Genomic DNA, 10,279 nt, shown 5'->3' on the forward strand with positions numbered 1-10,279 from the left:
TGTACCAGCTACAGATTAAGTCGTTGATTAAACTAACACGCAGCCATCTCATTTCATTCATTCATTTTGCCCATCGCTCCTGGTGGAGCATAGGCCATCGACGACCCCTCGCCATCGCACTCTGTTCTGGCCATTCCAGTCCAGTTGGTCCCTTGCTGCTTCAGCTCTGCCTCGGTATCTCGCCTCCATCTGTTGCGAGGCCGGCCTCTCTTCCTCTTTCCCTGCGGGTTCCAGGTGAGGGCTTGGCGTGTGATGCTGGACTCTGGCTTCTTGAGGGTGTGTCTGATCCAGCCCAACTTCCTCCGCAGTATCTGCTTGGCCACTGGTTCCTGTCCCGCTCGCTCCCACAGATCTTCGTTTCGGATCTTCTCCTGCCATCGGATCTTGTAGATGCGCCTCAGACAGGTGTTGAAGAATGTCTGAATCCTCTGCTGCATCGTCTGTGTTGTTCGCCATGTCTCGCATCCGTAGAGCAGAATTGACTTCACATTGGAGTTGAAGATGCGGAGTTTGGTTTTCATACTGATCGCTCCAGATGCCCAGATGTTCTTGATGCAGCCATCTCACATGGTCCAAAATCGTCTGCAATGACTTGTTCGTTCAGTTTGTGCCAATCAGACAGCCGCTCTTTTCGTTTTTGGCCCCGCATACTACCATGCAAAGGCAAACAAACAAAATGGCGGCTTAACTGAGACGACATGTATCGGTTCGGGTTCATGATATAGTTCATTTCACGTATTATGCCCATTTCTAAGCGCGTTGGGTTACGCTGCTGGTCAGGCATCTGCTTGGTAGATGTGGTGTAGTGTGTATGGATTTGTCCGAACGCTGTGACGCCTCCTTGAGCTACTGATACTGATAATGATACTGCCAAATTCTTGATCCGAAGGGTTGATCACAAGCGACATGTCATTTTCCTTTTGACTTTGCAAACTGACGAAAATTTTCGTTAAAATAAGTCAGTCCCAAAATTTAGGATACTAAAAAAAAAAAAGCATTTATTGAACTGTGCTTTTCCTTACGCCTGAAAACTACAGGGGAAGTTTGTTTCCGAAAACGACACTAAGACGAAGCGCACGCGTTGTCTGGGTCGCCATTTTTGTGTGCACTGGCATGGCTTTTTACTGACACTCTTCGCGCAAAAAAAGAGAGTTAAACGTATGAAAGAAACGAAAGGTAGACTCCAATATTCTACAGAATATAAACAAACATTAATCGCAGATTTTTTTTTACAGAATATCTGAGGCTTAAGTTAACACTCAACATATTACTTTTCTGGGGATATTGCAACAGTCAGAAAGTGGTCGCATTCATGTTTTTTAAAATGTGTTTTTGGTTATTTTATTTTAAAGATAACGACTATTTTCTTCTTCATTAGTATGACCACCTTCATCCTTTTTCAACCAGGTCAGCAATAAAATATCATTTTGGCTATGTTGGCGCTAAAATATGAATAATGTTTCGAATGGGCAAATATGGACATTCTTTGAAGCCGAAGCACACAGATCTTAATCAGGGAAAAGCAAAACATCTATAATTACTGTTAAACAGAAAAAAGAAAATGGGTTGCATACACAAATTTCACATATATAAAAGATTATTGACTTTTCTTGATCACCCTCTCTCTCTCTCTCTCTCTCTCTTTCCATTTGTTGTAAGAATAGAGGGCAAAAACAATTTGTGAACTATCGGTATCAACAGTATGACTGTTTTGCACTGCCCTGATAGGCTTTTGTAATGACAATGCTTTATATCAAAGGACATTCGATAGATAATGGATGTTTTCAATGTCGGTCAATATATACGGACAATATTCGCTTCTCTGGCGAAAGTTTCGAATGCAGGTTATATTAATTCGAATAAGGATGTGCTGCGCGCGTGTGTGTGTGTGTGTGTTTGTGTTTGTGTGTGTGTGTGTGCGCGTGCGAACGTGCGTGTACTGTATTAGTATGTGTGTGTGTACCTGCATGTGTGTGTGTGTGTGTTTGTGTGTGTGTGTGTGTGTGTGTGTGTGTGTGTGTGTGTGTGTGTGTGTGTGTGTGTGTGTGTGTGTGTGCACGCGCGCGTTGGCACACACGCGTGTGAGCTTCGAGCGTTTGGTCGCACTGAATGTTGGCCGCCAATCTTGGGCTGTGTGAGTTACGTACCTGTCCGTTGTCAGTGAGTATTTTGCATACGTGCACATCATTGCACGTGCGTCCGTGCATGTAGGCTCCAACACCTACAGTGGGAACGGCACGTGCAAGCAAATACTGTAAACACAACCCTCTCTCTCTCTGTGTCTCTCTGTGTCTCTGTCTGTCCGTCTCTCTCTCATGCAAACCTCTCCCCTCTCTTTCTATCATCTCTCATCTCTCTCCCCGTCTCTCTCTCTCTCTCTCTCTCTCTCTCCCTTTCTTCCCCATCTCACTCCCTTTCTCGTTTTCGGTTTAATACCGTGTGAATATTTCATCCATCCGTTTGAGAGGCAGTTGTCTGTTCATATATATATATATATATATATATATATATATATATATATATATATATATATATATATATATATATATAAGTAACTAATTAATTTTATTACACACACATCAGTTACATACACATACGTAACCCCCCACTTCAGGCCCCCTCAAACACACCCGCACCACCCCACCCTCCCCACATCCCCCTACCCCCGCACGGACTTATTAGACCACTAATTCTTTAGACGTAAATCGGCGACAGAAAGAAAGAAAAAATGAATGAATGAATGGATGGATGGATGGGCGAAGGAAGGAAGGAAGGAAGGAAAAGAAGTTAAAGAAAGAAAAACCAACTAATTTGGTTTGAAGGTGAATTACCCAACTTTTCGTAGATTATCAGAAAGCAGACCACTCGAACAAGACAGATACACCACGTGGCTGATACTGCCGATCGACGAGAAAAGAAATAGAAGACTGAAAAGCCCAGCTCTGTGTTTATCTTGTCAGCTTGCCATCAATGTCAGTCACATCATGGGCCCAAGCAGTTCAGTCGGAGTTCACACCGTCAGGTCCCGTAATAGCTCTCTCTCTCTCTCTCTCTCACGCACGCACACACGCACGCACGCACGCAAATGTGTCATGACCCTTCACACAACTGCATGTGACTTCAGTTTCCCTCCCACATGTCAAGGATGCCTTTCACCTTGTCCCTATATCTGGCAAGGACTCTGAAGCGCCATGGCAGAATGACGGGCGCGATAGCCGAATGGTTAAATTAAGGCGTTGGACTTTCAATCTGAGGGTCCCGGGTTCGAATCTCGGTGACGGCGCCCGGCCTGGTGGGTAAAGGGTGGAGATTTTTTTCCGACCTCCCAGGTCAACATATGTGCAGACATGCTAGTGCCTGAACCCCCTTCGTGTGTATACGCACGCAGAAGATCAAATACGCACGTTAAAGATACTGTAACCCATGTCAGCGTTCGGTGGGTTATGGAAACAAGAATATACCCAGCACTTATGCACACCCCCAAAAACGGAGTATGGCTGCCTACATTTTGAGGTAAATAAACAAACAAGCAAACAAACAAACAAACAAAACCCACACGGTCACACACGTAAAATGTTACATGTCTGTCTGAGCGTGTGTGTGTGCGTGCCTGAAATCTGACTGAAGGACACAGGAAACGAATGATGAGCGCCCATAGGCAGCCGTCAGTCGGCTCTACCCAGGTAGGCAGCCTGTTGTGTAAATGACCCCGTGTTTGGAAAGCGCTTAGAGCTTGGTATCTGACCGAGGATAGGCGCTATATAAGTATCCATATCAATCAATAAAAAAAAAAAAAAAAATAAAATAAAATTAAAATTAAAAAAACGGTTAGGCCTGTCAAGTATTCAGAACCGTCCACCACTGATGATCAAAGGTCGTCCGTCCCGTCTCGGCATACAGTATACAGAATACTTTGATATCTCAATAAGAGAAATTCATGCGTGGCGTATGCTACTACGCAAACAATACACGAGAATCACGCTGAGTCGCTCAGTATGAGTGCACGAAAGACTGACGTAGGATGCTGAAATACTTAAGTTGACGTGAACGTCTCGTACCTATAACGATCACAATCATACACACATGATGTAATGAGCACACCACTTTCACAGTCATTCAGTATGAATACATACAGAACATGGAATGTTTAACTCTCTCCATACGAACGGCGAAAGAGACGACGTTAACAGCGTTTTACCCCAATTACCATCATCAAAATATTGCAAGCAGAAGGCTCTTGTGGTGGTGTGTCCATCGAGATCGATGATGACCATCGTTGTCATCCAGCTGGGGGATGGGGGGAGGGTGGTGGTGGGGTGGGGGGGAGGATGCTCATGAATCTATCTGTGAATGCGCAGATGGCTGAATAGTCCAATCTGCGCACGAAATGTTCGCTGACAGTTGGGGCAGACAAAGACAGGCATACCATTGTCAGGGAGCTTGTTTGCCCGTGACTTTCTGGCCTGCCTCTTCTGAACAGCTGCAGCAGTCCTGTTGGCCTCGCACAACTTGGCACCTTCTTGTACTGAAGACGTGAATGTTGACAAAGAATACCACAATTCTGACGACGGAAGCTAAAGGTTGGGTCATTCAGACACCCACTGGACATCCGAGGGGTCTGTGTAGAGGAGAAGAGAGGACTGGCCGTACAGAGTGAGTTAAACACAAAGTTAATGTTACTTAATCTCTCAGTACAATAATCATAAATCAACACATGCAATGAGCACGAGTAAGAGAAGAGACATAGATATAACGATATTACTAAAAACAAAAAAAAACGTAGCCTACATGATTTAAACCAGGCTATTCAACAGTGTCAGTTTTAGAATTGACACACAGTATGCAATTCACATATACTTGTATTCACACACTGACGCACGCAAGCACGCACACACATACATACACGCACGCACGTACGCCGCACACGCGCACGCGGCGCGTGGTGTTGTGTACTGGGGAATGAGAATTTTACTCCGAATCTCCCCCACTCCACCCAAGTGCAGAGATGGATGGGTAGGCCCACATGACTTGGGTTGGGGAAGGTAAAAACTGTCGGACGGAGGGAAATGGTTAACCCCCGCCGTTCTATGCCGAACCCTGGATAAAGTGGATATATGAATTCACTGTCCCCCGATAGCTGTGCAAAGCGACGGGACCTTTAATTTGGAGCGATGGCCTAGAGGTAACGCGTCCGCTTAGGAAGAATCTGAGCGCGCTGGTTCGAATCACGGCTCAGCCGCCGATATTTTCTCCCCCTCCACTAGACCTTGAGTCAGTGGTGATCTGGACGCTAGTCATTCGGATGAGACGATAAACTGAGATCCCGTGTGCAGCATGCACTTAGCGCACGTAAAAGAACCCACGGCAACAAAAGGGCTGTTCCTGGCAAAATTCTGTAGAAAAATCCACTTCGATTTGGAAAACAAATAAAATTGCACGCAGGGGGAAAAAAAAGAAAAAAAAAAAAAAAAAAAGGGTGGCGCTGTAGTGTAGCGACGCGCTTTCCCTGGGGAGAGCAGCCCGAATTTCACACAGAGAAATCAAATACATGCAATTAACCTTTTCGCCTTTTTCACACACACACACACACACACACACACAAACACACACACACACACACGCACGCACACACACACACACACACACACACACACACACACGCACGCACACACACACACACACACACACACACACACACACACACACACACAAAGTTAGGGACCACGTAATAATGAAAAGCAGGAATGTTTCTATGAAATGTTAAGAAAAATCAAGAGCTGATTTCAGATATGCAGGCTGCATAATTATTATGGTCAGCCATTGAATATATCAACGGCTGTTTCAGGTGCTGTTGCAGCATGAACAGCTTGAAGTGTGTGTGTGTGTGTGTGTGTGTGTGTGTGTGTGTGTGTGTGTGTGTGTGTGTGTGTGTGTGTGTGTGTGTGTGTGTGTGTGTGTGTGTGTTTCAGGAAAAGTCGATGTTTGAACCAAAAATTGACAGTCATTCAGTGACTTTTATATATACACACACACACACACACACACACACACACACACACACACACACATATGTATATACACTTTTTTAATCGTGAAAAACGGAAGTGTACTTGCAAGAAAACGCCTCTGGTTCATGAGTGGTTCTTATACACCGCTGACTTACGAAAACTCAACATCTTTTCAGCATTTTTTCCCCTCTCTCTTCTCCTCACAAAAAAAAAAAAAAAAAAAAAAAAAATGCATATGTGATTTGTTTGGTTTTGGTGGTGTTTCTTTTTATCAAAAAAAATTATTTTAAAGTTAATGTGAATCCAAGCCCTCATCCCAACTCCTGCAAAATAAACCAGAAGAAATTTTGCCGGTGGCCTGATGTTTATCTTCAGTTTTGTGAAAGAGAGAGAGTGTGTATGGGGGAGGGAGAGAGGAGGAAGACGGGGGGGGGGGGGGGTGGTTAGAGAGACAGCCGGAAGACAAAGACAGAGAGAGAGAGAGAGAGGGAGAGAGAGAGAGAGAGAGCTTGTGTTTCTGTGCAAGTTCGTTCGTATGATTATGCTTGCGTGCCGCGTGCATGTATAGCCCACCTGTGCGTGTGTGTAGTGTTGTATATGCACTTGCGTGCATGCCTCTGTGTGTGTGTGTGTGTGTGTGTGTGTGTGTGTGTGAAGTTGGATCTTTGGCACATATTCTTGTTTAGGCCTATGTGACCCATTCATTGAAACTGAGAGGTATCACTGAGTAATACGGCGTACAGTTCAAAGATCATCCAAATTTCATATAACGTTTTGTTTATAATTGATAACCCCAGCACCACCTGCTGACACACGGATCCGAACAAGAGATCCTTGAATTGACCTAGAACGATAGCCTGCATACGTTATCAGGTTGTGTTGTGATCTTTTATGCGTAATTCGTTTCTAGGTCAGTCCAAAGGCCTTTCTGTTGAACTAAAAGTACGGGAACAATCATCATCAGCGTGTCAGTTGACAGGAATCCTACAGTGTTGTCATGAAACTGGTCCACGGCTTTCAGAGATCTATATCATTAATGTTTTTCATCTTTTTCTCCTCCATTTTTTTTTTAGAATTTTATTCACGAGGTGTGTGTGTGTGTGTGTGTCAGTGTGTGTGTGTCAGTGCGTGCGTGCGTGCGTGTGTGTGTGTGTGTGTGTGTGTGCGGTGTGTGTGTGTGTGTCCCGGTGAGTGCGTTTGTGCGTGCGTGTGTGTGTGTGTGTGTGTGCGGTGTGTGTGTGTGTGTGTGTGTGCATAATGCTGATGTTGGCTTGTTTGCAAATGATATCAGTGGACATGAACAGTGTGAGCTACTTTTCATGAAACTAGTTCACTTCGTCTACTATCATCATCATCCGTCATCATCATCGTTGATCATCTTCTTATCATTATCATTATTATTATTGTTCACAGTGTACAAAGGTAACACGATGTTTAAGGCTTACGAACAAGGAATACGAAGTAAACTAAGAGTCGGAAGATGAGGAAGACAACTATATCAGGGGAGAAAAATCCCGGCTGTGAAACTGGAAAAATTTGTGGTATATGTCTACCACTCACCTTGCATTTCGTGCATGAGTTCCCTGTTTCTTGTTTTGTTCTTCAGTTCTTGAATGTGAACCTGGTTCATCTGTCTGAATGAGACAGTCTATATTTATACATATAATTATAACGAGAAATAAAAAGAACAAGAGAGGCTATTAGGCCTTCAAGATTCACTTGTGATACACTTTAAAAAATACAAAAAAATCTAATCGTTAAAATGTGTTGTGTATTTGTTATTATAAAGCTTCGGGTTATATATATATATATATATATATATATATATATATATATATATAAGTCCTGACGGCAGATTCGAACCCCGCGTATTCAGGTGACAAAAAAAGCTGTCTTACCCAATACACTATCGTGGCTCCTTAACTGAGGTTAAAGAATTTTAATATTCAAACATTCTTTTTTAAAGGGCGATAAATCGATTGCGGTATTTGCAGTGAGAACGCTGTTTAAATCATATTATTCTGGTGTATCTTGGGCATTCAAAAAATCTTTAAGGGCACTTAAAAATTCTTTTTAAGTCCGCGGTAAAGGAGACGTGGCTATCGCCGCAATCACACTGCAACATTTAGCCGTTTTCTCTGGATCTAGATAGATATACAAGTATAGTTACACCCGCCGGGAATGTACGACACGGTCGATTCAGTTTCTCTTTTATGTTCATTCTAGTTTTATAGTTTTAAAGTTGATATGAAAATTGAGTATTTTGTTAAACTAATTACATGTAGAGCCAAGTGCAAGTACTTCTAAACGTCGTATGAAGTGAAAAGGACTTCATTTTGAGACTAAAGTCAAGACAGGAAAATTTTACGTTTCACCAAGGGTATTAATTCTTATGGCTTATTATTTTAAACTGTGAATTCCGACTGAGTTTGTTGATATTTCTATAGCAGTTTGGTATGTATAAATATGTGTACGCAATTGATTTTTGCCCATGGCCTTCAGGGCTCAGCCAATAGATCTACTGATATAGTCCACTCGTAGTATTGAGTTTAGTATTTTCCTAAAAAGACCACTCAAGTTGGGCGAATGAACATAGTGAAAGCCCTGTACACTGCCAGTAAAACACATAAGCTTTTTATGTATTAAGTATAATTTTTAAATGTAATGTTTAAGGTGAGAAAGATCAGTTTAAAGCAAATTAACCCCCCTAGCATTAATTACAGACTAATTTCCCTTTTTTACTATCTGCAGCAAAGACATTCACCAGAAATATAACTTCCATGCTTCAGCAAAAGAAGTTCCTGTTTCAGTGAACACAAAATGATAAAAATGACTGCTCTTGTTGTTGTGTCAGAATATCAGATCAAAGTACCAAGTTTAGAGAGAGAGAGAGAGAAAAAAAAATATATATATATAACAGTAAATTCAGTTTGCATATAATTTGGCTTCTTTTAAATTTGTGTGTGTGTGTGTGTGTGTGTGTGCCCATCCCAGAGGTGCAGTATTGCTTTAAACAAGATGACTGAAAAGAACTGAATTTTTCCTATTTTTATGCCAAATTTGGTGTCAACTGACAAAGTATTTGCAGAGAAAATGGCAATGTTAAAGTTTCCACGGACACACACACACACACAACCGAACACCGGGTCAAAACATAGACTCACTTTGTTTACACAAGTGAGTCAAAAAACAAACAGCAAGCCTTTTGCACAAGAACGAAAGTTTCGGTCTCGGAGCTTCCTCAGTGACGTAATAAGCGTAACTACGTCAAAGTAGTACGTGACGCAAAATATTATTGTGTCATACTTGACGTAATTTTCATTCCGAGTTCCCTCCCAGCCCCACCACCCACATCCTCCACCCTCCGTCCCCCCACCTCCCCTTCTCTCTCTCTCTTTCCCCCTTCTCTCTCTTTTCCTTATCTTGCTCTTCCTCTCTTTACCCCTTTCTTACTCATTTTCTACTCCCCATATATATTATAATAATTCTATCTATGTGTGTGTGTGTGTGTGTAATATTTTTAAAATATAATTTTCCTGTGCTCTGTCGTAAATACACTTTACCCCACCCCCGGAAAAAAAGAAGAAGAGAAAAACACCAAAATACACACACACACACGCACAAAGAAAAAGAAGAAGAAGCGGAAATCGCACTCAGGGGAGAAAACTCATCTTGCGGCAGAGTTCGCCCGTAAACACACGCTTATCGCCCATTAGTCTTGTCTTTGAGTTCATCCGACCATAATTATTCTCAACACATTATGAAAAAAAAAAAATTCTATAAGAAGAACGAAGAATAAATTATGGAAATAGAATCACTCACCAGCTTATAAAGCGAGAGCGATTAACACACCATCCAAGAAATTTCAGGTTTACACTTACGTATAAACACAACTGATATGAACACTGCAGAGAGAGAGAAAGAGAGAAAGAGACAAACAGAGACAGATAGACAGAGAAAGACAGACAGAGAGAGAGAGAAAGAGAGAGAGACCATGAACAAGCATGCAAAGTGTACACTTTACGTGAACCGCGCCTTGCCAGCTCACAAAAGATGTCTTTTTATTTCGTCCAAACCAGGCACTTCACCTCAACTGAGCTAAGCCGACAGCTGTTCAGTGTTTGTTCTGGACGGGCAGGTCTCGTGAGGCTTTCTATGTATTGTTGCCATCTGTTTTGAGGAAAATTTACGAATAAGAAGAGAAACATCACACACACACACACACACACACACACACACACACACAGGTACGTGCACACACACAAACACTC

The 10,279-nt window shown here is 42.5% G+C and overlaps 1 long non-coding RNA gene across 1 annotated transcript in view; it reads right to left on the bottom strand.

Annotated features, from left to right (window-relative positions):
• Positions 1–9,922, bottom strand: part of LOC143295791 (uncharacterized) — a 24,863-nt gene extending 14,941 nt beyond the window's left edge. Inside the window, exons 1-2 of the long non-coding RNA XR_013057077.1 lie at positions 9,831–9,922; positions 7,569–7,642 (exon numbers count right to left, since the gene is read on the bottom strand). This is a non-coding gene — a long non-coding RNA (uncharacterized LOC143295791). The remainder of the gene's footprint in view (positions 1–7,568; positions 7,643–9,830) is intronic.
• Positions 9,923–10,279: the final 357 nt, after the last annotated feature.

The sequence above is a fragment of the Babylonia areolata genome, chromosome 21, assembly GCF_041734735.1.
Source record: "Babylonia areolata isolate BAREFJ2019XMU chromosome 21, ASM4173473v1, whole genome shotgun sequence".
Lineage (NCBI taxonomy): Eukaryota > Metazoa > Mollusca > Gastropoda > Neogastropoda > Buccinidae > Babylonia > Babylonia areolata.